The 12,962-nt window shown below is 42.2% G+C and overlaps 1 protein-coding gene across 8 annotated transcripts in view; it reads left to right on the top strand.

The window, feature by feature from the left end:
- Positions 1-12,962, top strand: part of ARHGAP26 (Rho GTPase activating protein 26) — a 484,190-nt gene that overhangs the window by 59,359 nt on the left and 411,869 nt on the right. The window lies entirely within an intron of this gene.

The following is a 12,962-nucleotide window of genomic DNA, read 5'->3' on the forward strand; positions in this document are numbered from 1 at the left end:
TCCTCCTCCCATCCCTTGATGTTTGGATGGTCAGCTCTCCCCCCACCTGACCCCCCCCCCCCCAGCCCTGACATCTTCCCTTCCCCTTATAACTATCTTTGCCGCTTTTTCCTTCTCTGTCTCTCTCATCTAGTTGGTAACAATTTCCTGTGGATCTGACCTGGGTGATACCCCTTGCATCTACTCTTTCCCCTCTCTCCCTGCTACTAGCACCATAGATATTCCTACTGGCAGCACCACAGCACTCAGTTGACTCCTGAAATGCCTTCTAACGGTAGTTCTCACCTCCTGTGTTTCACATCTGGATCCAGACTTACTGCTCCCTCATTAATTGTTCTAAAGCACAGGTTTGGATATATCACATCCAGGTTCAAATTCTTCCTTTCTTTAAAAATCAAAAAATATTTTTATTTATTTATTTATTTATTTAGGTTTTGCCAGGTCTTAGTTGCGGCACACAGCATCTTTAGTTGAGGCATGAGGACTTCTTAGTTGTGGCATGCGAACTCGTAGTTGCAGCATGCAGGTGGGATCTATTTCCTTGACCAGGGAACAACCCGGGCCCCCTGCATTGGGAGCGTGGAGTCTTGCCCACTGGACCACCAGGGAAGTCCCTTTTTTATATAATTTTTAAAGGTTACTTTACATTTACAGTTATTGCAAAATACTGGCTATATTCCCTGTGTTGTAAATACATCCTTGAGCCTATCTTACAACCAGTAGTTTGTATCTCCCACTCCTCCACCCCTATATTGCCCCTCCCCCCAGCCCACTGGTAACCACTAGTTTGTTCTCTATATGTGTGTCTGCTTCTTTTTTGTTATATTCACTACTTTGTTGTATTTTTTAGATTCCACATACAAGTGGTATCATACAGTATTTGTCTTTCTCTTTCTGACTTATTTCATTTAGCATAGTGCCCTCCAAGTCCATCCACGTTGCTGCAAATGGCAAAATTTTGTTCTTTTTTATGGCTGAGTAGTATTCCATTGTATATGTAAACCACATCTTCTATATCCTTTCATCTGTTGACGGACACTTAGGCTGCTTTCATATCTTGGCATTTGTAAATAGTGCTGCTGTGAGCACTGGGGCGCGTTTGTCTTTCTGAATTAGTGTTTTTGTTTTCTTTTGGATATATACCCAGGAGTGGGATTGCTGGGTCATATGGTAGTTCTATTTTTAGTTTTTGAGAAACCTCCATACTGTTTTCCACAGTGGCCGCACCAATTTACGTTCCCAGCAACAGTGTACGAGGGTTCCCTTTTCTTTACATCCTCACCAACATTTGTTATTTGTGTTCTTTTTGATGACAACCATTCTGACTGGTGTGAGGTGATATCTCATTGTGGTCTTGATTTACATTTCCCTGATGATTAGTGATGTCGAGCATCTTTTCATGTGCCTGTTGGCCGTCTACATTTCCTCTTTGGAAAAATGTCTATTTCGTGGTTCTTCCCATTTTTTAATCAGGTTGTTTGTTTTTCTGATGTTGAGTACTATGAGCTGTTTACATATGTTGGATATTAATCCTTTATTGGTAATATTTGCAGATATTTTCTCCCATTTGGTAGGTTGTGTTTATACTTTGTCGATGGTTTCCTTTGCTGTGCAAAAGCTTTTAAGTTTAATTTGGTCCCATTTGTGTTTTTTTTTTAACATCTTTATTGGAGTATAATTGCTTTACAGTGGTGTGTTAGTTGCTTTATAACAAAGTGAATCAGCTATACATATACATATATCCCCATATCTCTTCCCTCTTGTGTCTCCCTCCCTCCCACCCTTCCTATTCCACCCCTCTATGTGGTCACAAAGCACCGAGCTGATCTCCTGTGCTATGGGGCTGCTTCCCACTAGCTATCGGTTTTACATTTGGTAGTGTATATATGTCCATGCCACTCTCTCACTTTGTCCCAGCTTACCCTTCCCCCTCCCCATGTCCTCAAGTCCACTCTCTAGTAGGTCTGCGTCTTTATTCCCGTCCTGCCTCTAGGTTCTTCATGACCTGTTTTTTTTTTTTTTTTTTTAAGATTCCATATACATGGGTTAGCATACGGTATTTGTTTTTCTCTTTCTGACTTACTTCACTCTGTATGACAGACTCTAGGTCCATCCATCTCACTACAAATAACTCAATTTCATTTCTTTTTATGGCTGAGTAATATTCCATTGTACATATGTGCCACATTTTCTTTATCCATTCATCTGTCGATGGACACATAGGTTGCTTCCATGTCCTGGCTATTGTAAATAGAGCTGCAATGAACACTGTGGTACATGACTCTTTGAATTACGGTTTTCTCAGGATATGTGCCCAGTAGTGGGATTGCTGGGTCGTATGGTACTCTATTTTTAGTTTTTTAAGGAACCTCCGTATTGTTCTCCATAGTGGCTATATCAATTTACGTTCCCACCAAGGGAGCAAGAGGGTTCCCTTTACTCCACACCCTCTCCAGCATTTACTGTTTGTAGACTTTTTAATGGTGGCCATTCTGACTGGTGTGAGGTGATACCTCATTGTAGTTTTGATTTGCATTTCTCTAATGATTAGTGATGTTGGGCATTCTTTCATGTGTTTGTTGGCAATCTGTATATCTTCTTTGGAGAAATGTCTCTTTAGGTCTTCTGCCCATTTTTGGATTGGGTTGTTTGATTTTTTGATATTAAGCTGCATGAGCTGCTTGTAAATTTTGGAGATTAATCCTTTGTCAGTTGCTTCGTGTGCAAATATTTTCTGCCATTCTGAGGCTTGTCTTTTCGTCTTGTTTATGATTTCCTTTGCTGTGCAAAAGCTTTTAAGTTTCATTAGGTCCCATTTGTTTATTTTGTTTTTATTTCCCTTTCTCTAGGAGGTGGGTCAAAAAGGATCTTGTTGTGATTTATGTCATAGAGTGTTCCACCTATGTTTTCCTCTAGGAGTTTTATAGTATCCAGTCTTACATTTAGGTCTTTGATCCATTTTGAGTTTATTTTTGTATATGGTGTTAGGGAGTGTTCTAATTTCTTTCTTTGACATGTTAGCTGTCCAGTTTCCCCAGCATCACTTGTTGAAGGATCTCTCTTTTCTCCATTGTATATTCTTGCCTCCTTTGTTGTAGATTAATTGACCATAAGTGCGTGGGTATATTCATTCGCTCTCTATCCTGTTCCATTGATCTATATTTCTGTTTTTGTGCCAGTACCATACTTTTTTTTTGGCTGCATCACGTGGCATGTGGGATCTTAGTTTCCCAACCAGGGATTGAACCCGTGCCCCCTGCATTAGAAGTGTGGAGTCTTAACCACTGGACTGCCAGGGAAATCCAGTACCTAATGTTTTGATCACTGTAGCTTTGTAGTATAGTCTGAAGTCAGGGAGCATGATTCCTTCAGCTCTGTTCTTCTTTCTCAAGATTGTTTTGGCTATTTGGGGTCTTTTGCATTTCCCCATATTCTTTCTTGACTTGCTGTTGTGCATGAAATTATGAAGACATACCAAAATCTTATACCTGTCTTTGGTGCACCTTATCAGAAGACACATAGGATGAAGTTTTTCAGCCGTTGTTCTGGTCACAGGTAATAGTCTATTTTTGGTGTCACCTTATTGGTCCACCAGTGAGGTGAAATGTCAGTTTTCATTTAATAATGATATAGACTGAATTGTGCCCCCCCCTTATATATTGAAGCTTTTATACCCAATGTGACTGTATTTGATAGGGTCTATAAGGAGGTAATTAAGTTAAATGAGATCATAAGGGTGGGATTGGATAGGATTAGTGTCTTTATAAGAAGAGACATGCATGTGCACGTGTGCTCCCTTGTCTCCTCTCTCTCTTCCTTCCTCTCTCTCCTTCCCTCCCTCCCTCCTTCCCTCCCTCCTTCTCTCTCTCTCTCTCCCCGCCCCCACCCCATGCATATGCTCGAAGAAGAAGTCATGTGAGCCCATAGCAAGGAGGTGACTGCCTGCAAGGCAGGAAGAGAGTCCTCCCCAGAACCCAACCATGCTGGCAGCCTGATCTCAGACTTCCAGTCTTCAGGACTGTGAGAAATAAATATCCGTTGTTTAAGCCACTCAGTCTATGGTATTTTATTATGGCAGCTTAAGCTAAGACGAATAACAAATACTTATTTTGGATCTTTTGTGTGCCTGGCATGGGACATATAGGAAAACATGACCACTGCTGCCATGCAGTTTAGGTAAATCCTCTTGTCGTTACCCTGACATCTGGCAACTTTCAGTCAAAATATATTGAGTGCCCATTAAGAGCAAAACACTATGTTGAGCATTGGGTTTACAAAGAAAATGAAGAGCTCAGAGCCTAGAGGGAAAGAAAGATAGATTAAATATATTATTGTGATTCAGTGGGAGTTGAGTCTGGTAAAATGTTCAAGATATGTAAACAGCTGAAGTGATGATTCCAGGCAAGGAATGTAAGTAATGGATGAATCATAAAGAGATACTAAAATCATAAAGAGATACTAAAAGAGAAATAGATTATAATGTTAATCACCTTTATTTCAACACATTTTTCCAGGTTTTTACTTTCTTTTCTCTTTTGATTAAGTAAAAAGTGAAGAATACTTGTACCTTGTAGAAAATTTGAGAATTACAGAAAGTTATAAAGAAGTAGGAAGAAAGACACTCATAATCCTACCACAAAGAGAGAACCTGTTTTCTCTCTTTTTTTGTTTTTTTGGGCCATGCCTTGTGGCTTGCGGGATCTTAGTTCTTAGATCTTAGAACAGGGATTTAACTGGGGCCGTGGCAGTGAAACCACCAAGTCCTAACTACTTGACCACCAGGAAATTCCCTCTTTTCTCTTTTTAAATGTCATTTTTTAATATCATTTTAAATGTCTGTGTATTTCTACTTTATGGATATAGTGTAATCTCCTTATCTAATCTCCTAACTTTAACCATTTAGAGTATTTCCGTTCTTATTTTTTCGCTGTATTAAAGAACTTGATAGTTTCATACATAAATCTTTGTCCCCATTTAATAAAATCATTTCCTTTGAATACAGTCCTTGAAGAGGAATTATACTTAGTCAAGGGATATAAACATTGTTAAGGGCTTTGGGGATGTCCTACCAACCACAGACATTTGTTGAGTTCTTTCTGTGTGAACAAGTGACTCTGCTTGGCTTTGGCGTGAGAGTGCTGGGACTGGGGGACAGAGAGATGAGAAAGAGATGTGGCCTTATGGAGTTTGTGTGAACTCTTGCAGAATGTTTGGTCCATGCCAAAAAGTCCTTGAAATTTGGTCCTGTCCAAAACTTTCATTGAGAGATTTGGTCCATGATTCATTAAATGATACAAACATTTACTTAGTTAAAATTTTGTTTACATTATTTTTATTGTAATTCACGATGAATTTTGGGTTTCACATTTATTCATCCTCATCATGAAGTTTGTCAGGGTTACTCTTAAGTCATTGAGCAATCTTTCAGGTATATATTGACTGATTACTGGTTTTATATTCATTATGTGTGTAAACAATTTCAGTAATAGGAATTTGATTTTGTTGGTACTTGTATGGGAGTTAATTAAATGCCTGGTATCCCCCTCATGGTGACTCTCACACCCAGACCTCTATGTGGTAGGAGACAAGCAAGGTACTTTGTAAAGTGTTTACATTACACTTGCCTCCCGTTTTACATAGCAGCTTGACCTCTTTCTGTGTGAACAAGTGGCTCTGCTTGGCTTTGGCATGAGAGTGCCAAAAAGCTCCTCTTTTCAAACTCAGCTCTTATTGAATGACCCAGCCATATCCAGCCAAATGCCCAGTAACAACATATTAATGCACCATACATCACGAGATTCCATCCTCAACTTGTCAGTCATCCTCTGTTCATTTCTCTAACTGTAGGACTCTTCCTGGCTATGCATAGTTAATATAAATCCTGCTCTTTTGTAGGATTTGAACCCTGACCCATCTACCTAACCCCACGTGGCATTGCCAGCTGGACTACTGAGGCAAAAAGGGTTATCATTGGCAATACAGCCTCAATACAATTATTGGACCAATAAGACACGGCAGTATTTTTTAATGTATTAATCCTGTAAACCAAAAGTGTAAGTAAATGTTACGAGCTATTTGAACCCAGGGACATTTTCTAAGCATTGGTGTTTATGGCCGGGCCAAACCTCAAGGACCATGTAGCATGGACCAAATATACTCATGGATTCTTTGTTTTTAAAAATAAAATTTATTTATTTATTTATTTATGGCTGTGTTGGGTCTTCGTTGCTGCATGCGGGCTTTCTCTAGTTGTGATAAGCGGGGGCTACTCTCATTGCGGTGGCTTCTCTTGTTGTGGAGCACAGGCTCTAGGCGCAAGGGCTGCAGTAGTTGTGGCACATGGGCTCAGTAGTTGTGGCTCGCGGGCTTAGTTGCTCCGCAGCATGTGGGATCTTCCTGGACCAGGGCTCGAACGTCCCCTGCATTGGCAGGTGGATTCTTAACCACTGTGCCACCAGGGAAGCCCGACTCATGGATATTTTTGGTAGGACCAAATTTCAAGGAACTTTCGGTGTGGACCAAATGTCTTAGTGGATGTTTTGGACAGGAGCAAATGTCCACTAATCATGTGACCTACCAAGGGAGACATACCTGTGAGTGCAGAAGCTCTGAGGACCTTTTACTTGGGAAATGATTTATACAATCTTTCTGAAATGACATGAAAATTTCAGCACTTGAATATCTTGACCTAGGCATTACAAAGTTTCCTGGGGTTTCAGGATGTCTTTAGATTCATAAATGGGTCATGTTTCTGGCAAGGAAGAAACATGCTCATATTTAACAAGTGAGGTTCAGTTTTTCAAACTGGACTTGTGTGTGTTATATGCTTCTCTGAGGAAATTTTGATCAACATAAGAAATTGTGAGCATGATCATTTATTTCCTTTAGCTACATACCTTTGCTTCTCAAAGAGACTTTGCCAAGAGAGGCTTATTTTAAACTTAAAAATGGAAGTTTAGTACATATCCAAAAAAGTCCATGGCTTCAGGATTGCACAGTTTGATTATCACAAAGTGAATGCACCCGTGTAATCACTGCTCAGGCCAAGAAATAAAATTATCAGTATCCCATAAAGCTCCCATCCCATCCCTCCTCTCTTACGGTAACCACTATTGCTAAGTTCCAGCAACCTAGCTTTTGCCTGTTCTTGAGTTTGAGAAGTTTGAGATAATTTTTGAAATGAGTTTCCACAACAAAGTAAAATCCAGTTAGTGTACCTGTATCCCCTTATCTCTTGCTGTGCAACCAATCATCCTACACCTTTGAGACTGAAGGTGACAATGGTGTCTATTCCAGCAACTCAGTAGATTGGCTGGGTGCTTCTCTTAGCCTCTGCTGGGCTCACTCATGCAAGTGTGTTTGGCTGGGACACAAGGCCTCTCCCATGTAGTCTTTCTTCCTGGGCTTCTCCATGGAATGGCAGTCTCAGGACAGTGTTCCAAGAGGGCAAAGGTGAAAGCTTCAGGTCGTCTTGAGGCCTAGGCTCTGGAATTCACGCAGCATCAGTTCCGCCATGTTCTGCTGGCCAAAAGCAAGTCACAGGGCCAGCCCAGATTCAAGGGAGTGGAGAAATGGACTCCACTTCTGTATAAGAGGAATGGCAAATTCACATTGCAGAGAAGCTTGCGTTAAAGATCTGTGGCCATTTAACAATGTGCCATATTCCTGAAGAGTGCCATTCCTACTGTGTAGACCAAGATTATTGTTATTAACAGAACTTTACTTACAACATTGAGGCTCTGGTCCACCTGGTCCACAGGTGAACACTGTCACTTGTTAGAGCAAAGTAGCCTGGGGTAGGTGGGGCGTCAATTTTATCTTCCTCTGATAGAAAAGGATTGGATCAGAAATAGAAAGAAGTGCTTTTAGGGATTGACTTTTTTTTGAAACAAGTTTGAGCTTTATCACATCTTTTCTTGGTATTTCTTTCATGGTTGAGGTGGCCTCTGCCTAGCTCATGAAGTGATATAAAGCTAATGCTTTACCAGCACACAAGCTTTTCTGGATTTTAAATAGGTGTTCTCAAAGCGCATGGCATTTTGAACCATCAGAGGTAAGATTTGTGGTATAGAGACCCCTTCTCTTCTCTTCTGGCCATAGACTCCCAGTGTAAGAGAGTATCAAGGAGGCCTTATTTATTTAACTCCTGGGTCCTGGAATCTGAATTAAAATGAAATATTCAAGGTAATATCAAGGCTTGATACAACAAGAGGCTCTGGCTCATAAAAATACCCAATTTATATGTTACCCAATAGATGCTAATGGGTGATTTTCTTTGAATTGTTTTTACCCAGGTGTCTTTTTAGAACTGTTTAGAATTGTTTTTACCCAGGTGTCTTTTTAGAAGGGGTGTTTTGGGCTTGACTGGGTGATGACAGTAGCAAGAGTGGGTCCCCTTTGTTGAGCCTTTTCTATGTTCAGGGAGAGCATTGAGCTCAGTGCTTTACTTTCATTGACTCATGGAGCTTTGGGGGACTAAAGGAAGCAACCTATGGTTAGCACATGGTACAGAAGAAAAGCCCAATAAGGGCTGGCTAATAACACAATGAGGTAGGCAGTAATAGCTTTCATTTAATTGAGCACTTGCTGTGATCAAGGCTCTTTATTTGTATTCACTCATACAATCCTCACAAAACTGTTTAAGATTGGTTCTCTTATTATACCCATTTTGCAGATGAGGAAATCCAGGCACAGAGCGTTGAATCACAGAGCTAGTTAATGGCAGAGCCAGGATTTAAGCCCATGCTGAGTCCAGAGCCTTGGTAGCCATTCATGCTTCTCTCAGGAATGGAACTCTTGCATACCTTGACATGATGTCTGGATTGTTAGAGAGCAAAGGCAGGATAGCTGACCCTGTTGCCAGACCCCAGCCTCCTCTGTTGTTGAATTCCAGGGCCAGGCACCTTAAGTCACAAGGCCCTGAACTGACATGCCAAGTCACTGCCTCACTCGGTTAATGATCTCTCTGGGGTTTGGCTTCTCCCTGAATCTAGGGTTCATTCTTAGCCCCTGGAGAGAGGTGCTGGCTTCCTGGAAACCTGATAGCCTTCTCCTCTGTGATGAACGAGTCCTATAGATCATTTACAACTTTAAAGAAGTTTTCCTTCCTCCCAGTACTGGAATTCAATATAACACCTGTAAAGCAAGAGCTAAATGCCCTTACCTGGGTGTGTTTATTAGGCCACCTTTTCTCTTTGCTCTGTTTTGGGCTTCAGATGATACTGAGTCTCTTATGCACCCAGTCTGAAGTAATCACCATGGTTTTCATTGGCATCAATGGGTGTTTTGACACATCTCAAAGGCATTTGTTTTCACAGGAGTTGTCCCTGGGTTACTTAGAAGAGTGAAGATTGGAAGAGAATTGCAGGGTGCCCCCATCTTTAGTTTCCCTGCAGAGTAGTTTGAAGATGTCTGAAACTGAACTAATATAAAGATGACTTTATGGCACATTTTTTGCTTACCTCTTTCCCAATTTAGAAAAACTTTGGGTCAGATACCATGTTGGCATCTCACATACATTAGTCCCTCTGTTCTTTAAGACAGGTCTATGATGTCGGTGTTATTGTGCCCATTTTACAGATATGGAACCTGAAGGAAGATGATGTAACTTGACCCAGGTCAGATAGGACGTATCCCATGTGGTGCTGGGATCCGAACTTGGGGTTTTCTGATTTCAAGTCCTGTGCTTTTTCCTTGCGACTTACCCCAGGCTACCTGTCCTTCAGACACCCCTTTAAATCTCTCACAGAACAAATTTGGAAACCCAGTGTTTGTATAAACCCATCCTCTGGAACTTGCCATAGTGAATACTTTTTCTCCTCCTCCGTACCAGCTTTCCGTTTTCCCTCTGAGTCCCCAGGATGAAGTAATGAGGTTTGGAGGCGAGAGGCCTGGGATTAGGTTCCCTTTAAGTTACTTGGCAAGAGAAAACAAAAGAGTGGACATCATGAGAAACGTTCCCATTGTATCTCTAAGCACGGTAGAGGATACTCTGTCAGAAAGTCCTGTTCTTCCCGTAAGAGCAATTAAGAAAGGGAGGGAAGATCTTGGTGAAATACTATTTGTTCACCCTCTCCCGCCGACCAACCTCAGTGCTTGTGTTCACTTCTTTGCTCTCCTCTTTTCCCACCTCCCTTGCAGTTCCTCCTACTAAAGATATCATTCTGACGTGGTATCTTGTTTTTTGAGCTTCATTTGAGCTCTTTTGGGATGATAAGAAGACCCACTTTTTCTGCTGTGGTTCCCAGCTGGCCCACTTTCTCTCCTCCTCTGTCCTGTTCTTGTCCTTTGGTTCTTTGCAGAGCTGAGGAGTATAGGCATTTACCTTTAATTCTCAATGGAACAAAACAAAACAAAAAAGAAATGCAAAGAAATGAATTTTGCAGTGAGACGGCCAAAGGCATAATGGTGTAAGAATACAGGTGTCGGGGTCAGGTAAACCTGGGATAGAATCAAGGCTCTGCCACTTACTGGCTGTGTCACCTCAGGCAGTTATTGAACCTCTGACGGTTGTGAACATTAAAAATAATTAAATGAATGAAGCATCCCAGACAGTGGTCTTGCACCCAGTGGGGCTTAATAAATTAGAGCTCTTAGCTCATTTGCTACAAATGCACAAAACAAGGGGGTATCTGAGGGACTTGGTTCTAGTGGTCAGTTTGTGGAATCAATTTTGAGAAGGAGGCACCTTTGGGATTACCTAGTCTGAAGCCTGCATTCTATTGAGACCCGGAGAAGTTAAGGGACTGTGTCCAACCTGTAGAACTAGTTAGAGGCAAAGCTGAGACTAGAAGCCAGAACTTCTGACTCTGAGCTTTTGCTCTTTCTGTGGCATCATGACTGATTTAGTCCAGATATTTACACCAGCATCTCTAGGGTAGGGTTTGTTGGAGTCACCTGTGGGGGTGTTAAGAAAGCAACTTCCGGGGGCTTCCCGGGTGGCCCAGTGGTAAAGAATCCGCCTTACAATGCAGGGGACTCGGGTTCGAGCCCTGGTCAGGGAACTAAGATCCCACATGCCACGGGGCAACTAAGCCTGTGTGCCACGACTACTGAGCTCGTGTGCCTCAACTAGAGCCCACGTGCTGCAAACTACGGAGCCCATGCCCTCTGGAACACTCATGCCACAACTATGGAGCCTGTGCGCCCTGGAGCCTGCACACCACAGCTAGAGAAGAGGAAACTTGCACGCCACAACTAGAGAGAAGCCCGCACACCACAACGAAGAGCCTGCACACCGCAACGAAAGATCCCGCATGCCGCAACTAAGACCCAATGCAGACAAAAATAAATTTAAAAAAAGAAATAATAATAATAATAAAAAAAAGAAAGCAACTTCCTGGACTCCATCCCAGACTATTAAATCAAAATCTCAGGAGGTGTAGCCAGGGATCTTTGTTTTAACAGACACCTCTGATGATCCTTATACATCTTATGAGTTTACAGTTTTATGAGTTGACTATAAATTTGAACCTCATGGTTCTTGTGCTGTAATAAGAGTTGATACTTACAGAGTTATCCCAAAGCATTATGGCTTCAGTCATAGGAAAAAATCATCATCTACTGATGTTAACGTTAGTAATAATGATGCTCATGGCAGCCTATGGAGTACCCACCCTCGGCCAGGTATGGTCTGAGTGCCTTTGGGCACTAAGAATAGTGTCTGGCATATGGTAAGCACTTTATAAGTGTTGGGTATACTAACTCACCCCTTTGAGGGTTATTATTATCTCCATCACAGGTACAATAAACTGATGTACAGATAAGTTAAGTAACTTGCCCGAGGTCACACAGCTGCTAATTGGTCGAGCTGGTATTTGAACTCATGTATGTCTGATGCTGACACCCATGTGGGATCATAGACAGATGCATGTGAAATGTTCTTTCAATAAATAGTGAAATTTAAAGGATTTTCCTCATTAGAAGAATATCCTTCCAAGTTTCGTTGATTAAAGTCTGCCAAAACAGATCTAAGAGAGCTCTCACACAGGTAAAGAATCCCCATTCTGGCCTATTCAAAACAAAAAAGTTCTGGAGTAAGGCTTTTCTGAGAGTGAACAAGCTGGTAAAAAGTGCTTGTTCAAAAGGGAAATGTTCTCACTTTCCATTCTGTTCGTGCGAATGAAAATGGACAGTGAAGGGGGAAAGTGGCAGCTGGCCGAAGAGCCAGACTCAGCTTCTCTGAGTCCAAAGAGCTCGGAGACCGGAGAACTTGGAAGAGCTTTGTGTGCTGTGCAGTTCTGTATTTTTTCTGCTTCTTGTTTTATGACTTTCCTTGACCCAGAGATTTTGGGATTGTATATTTGTATGTAAATATACACTGCATGTGGACTGAAGTGTTGTTCCCCCCCCCCCCCCCATTAGGACGTGGCGGTGAGAACTACAGATGAGGGACTGTTATTACTGATTTGGTATGTTGTTCCAGCTACGGTGGCTGAAAAACAAACTACCTCAAAACTCAATGGTTTTAAAGCAACGAGGTTTATTTTACTCATGGATCTGCAGTGTGGGCAGGGCTCATTAGGGACGCCTTGTTTCGGCTCTCCCCGGCGTCATCCAGGGTGACCTGAGGGCTGGGGCTGGAATCACCTGACTCATTGGCCCACTCACGTGTCTGGCACCTGGGCTGGGAGGACAGCACAGCTGGGGGTGGGAGCAACTGGTCATCCCTTTATGTGGTCTCTCTGTATGGTCTCTCCAGCTCCACAAGGTGGCTGCGGGCTCCCAAGTCACGTGTCAAGGCCAGGAGGGAGTGCACACCGGGCAGATGCCATCTTGGCTGTTGATCTCGCCTCTGAAGTTGTGTAGTATTGCTTCCGCCACGTTCTTTTGGTTGAGGCTGTTGCAGTGGCCCATTTGGTTCAAGGAGAGGGGAATGTAGTCCCACTGCTTAATGGATGAGTGTCTGTGTCTCACTCATCGTGAGAAAAACATGTGGGTTGGGCTGTGTTGGTGTGGCCATC

The sequence above is a fragment of the Delphinapterus leucas genome, chromosome 3 (genome assembly GCF_059928025.1).
Source record: "Delphinapterus leucas isolate spDelLeu-1000000601 "Yukka" chromosome 3, BTC_Dleu_Yukka2, whole genome shotgun sequence".
Classification (NCBI taxonomy): Eukaryota; Metazoa; Chordata; class Mammalia; order Artiodactyla; family Monodontidae; genus Delphinapterus; species Delphinapterus leucas.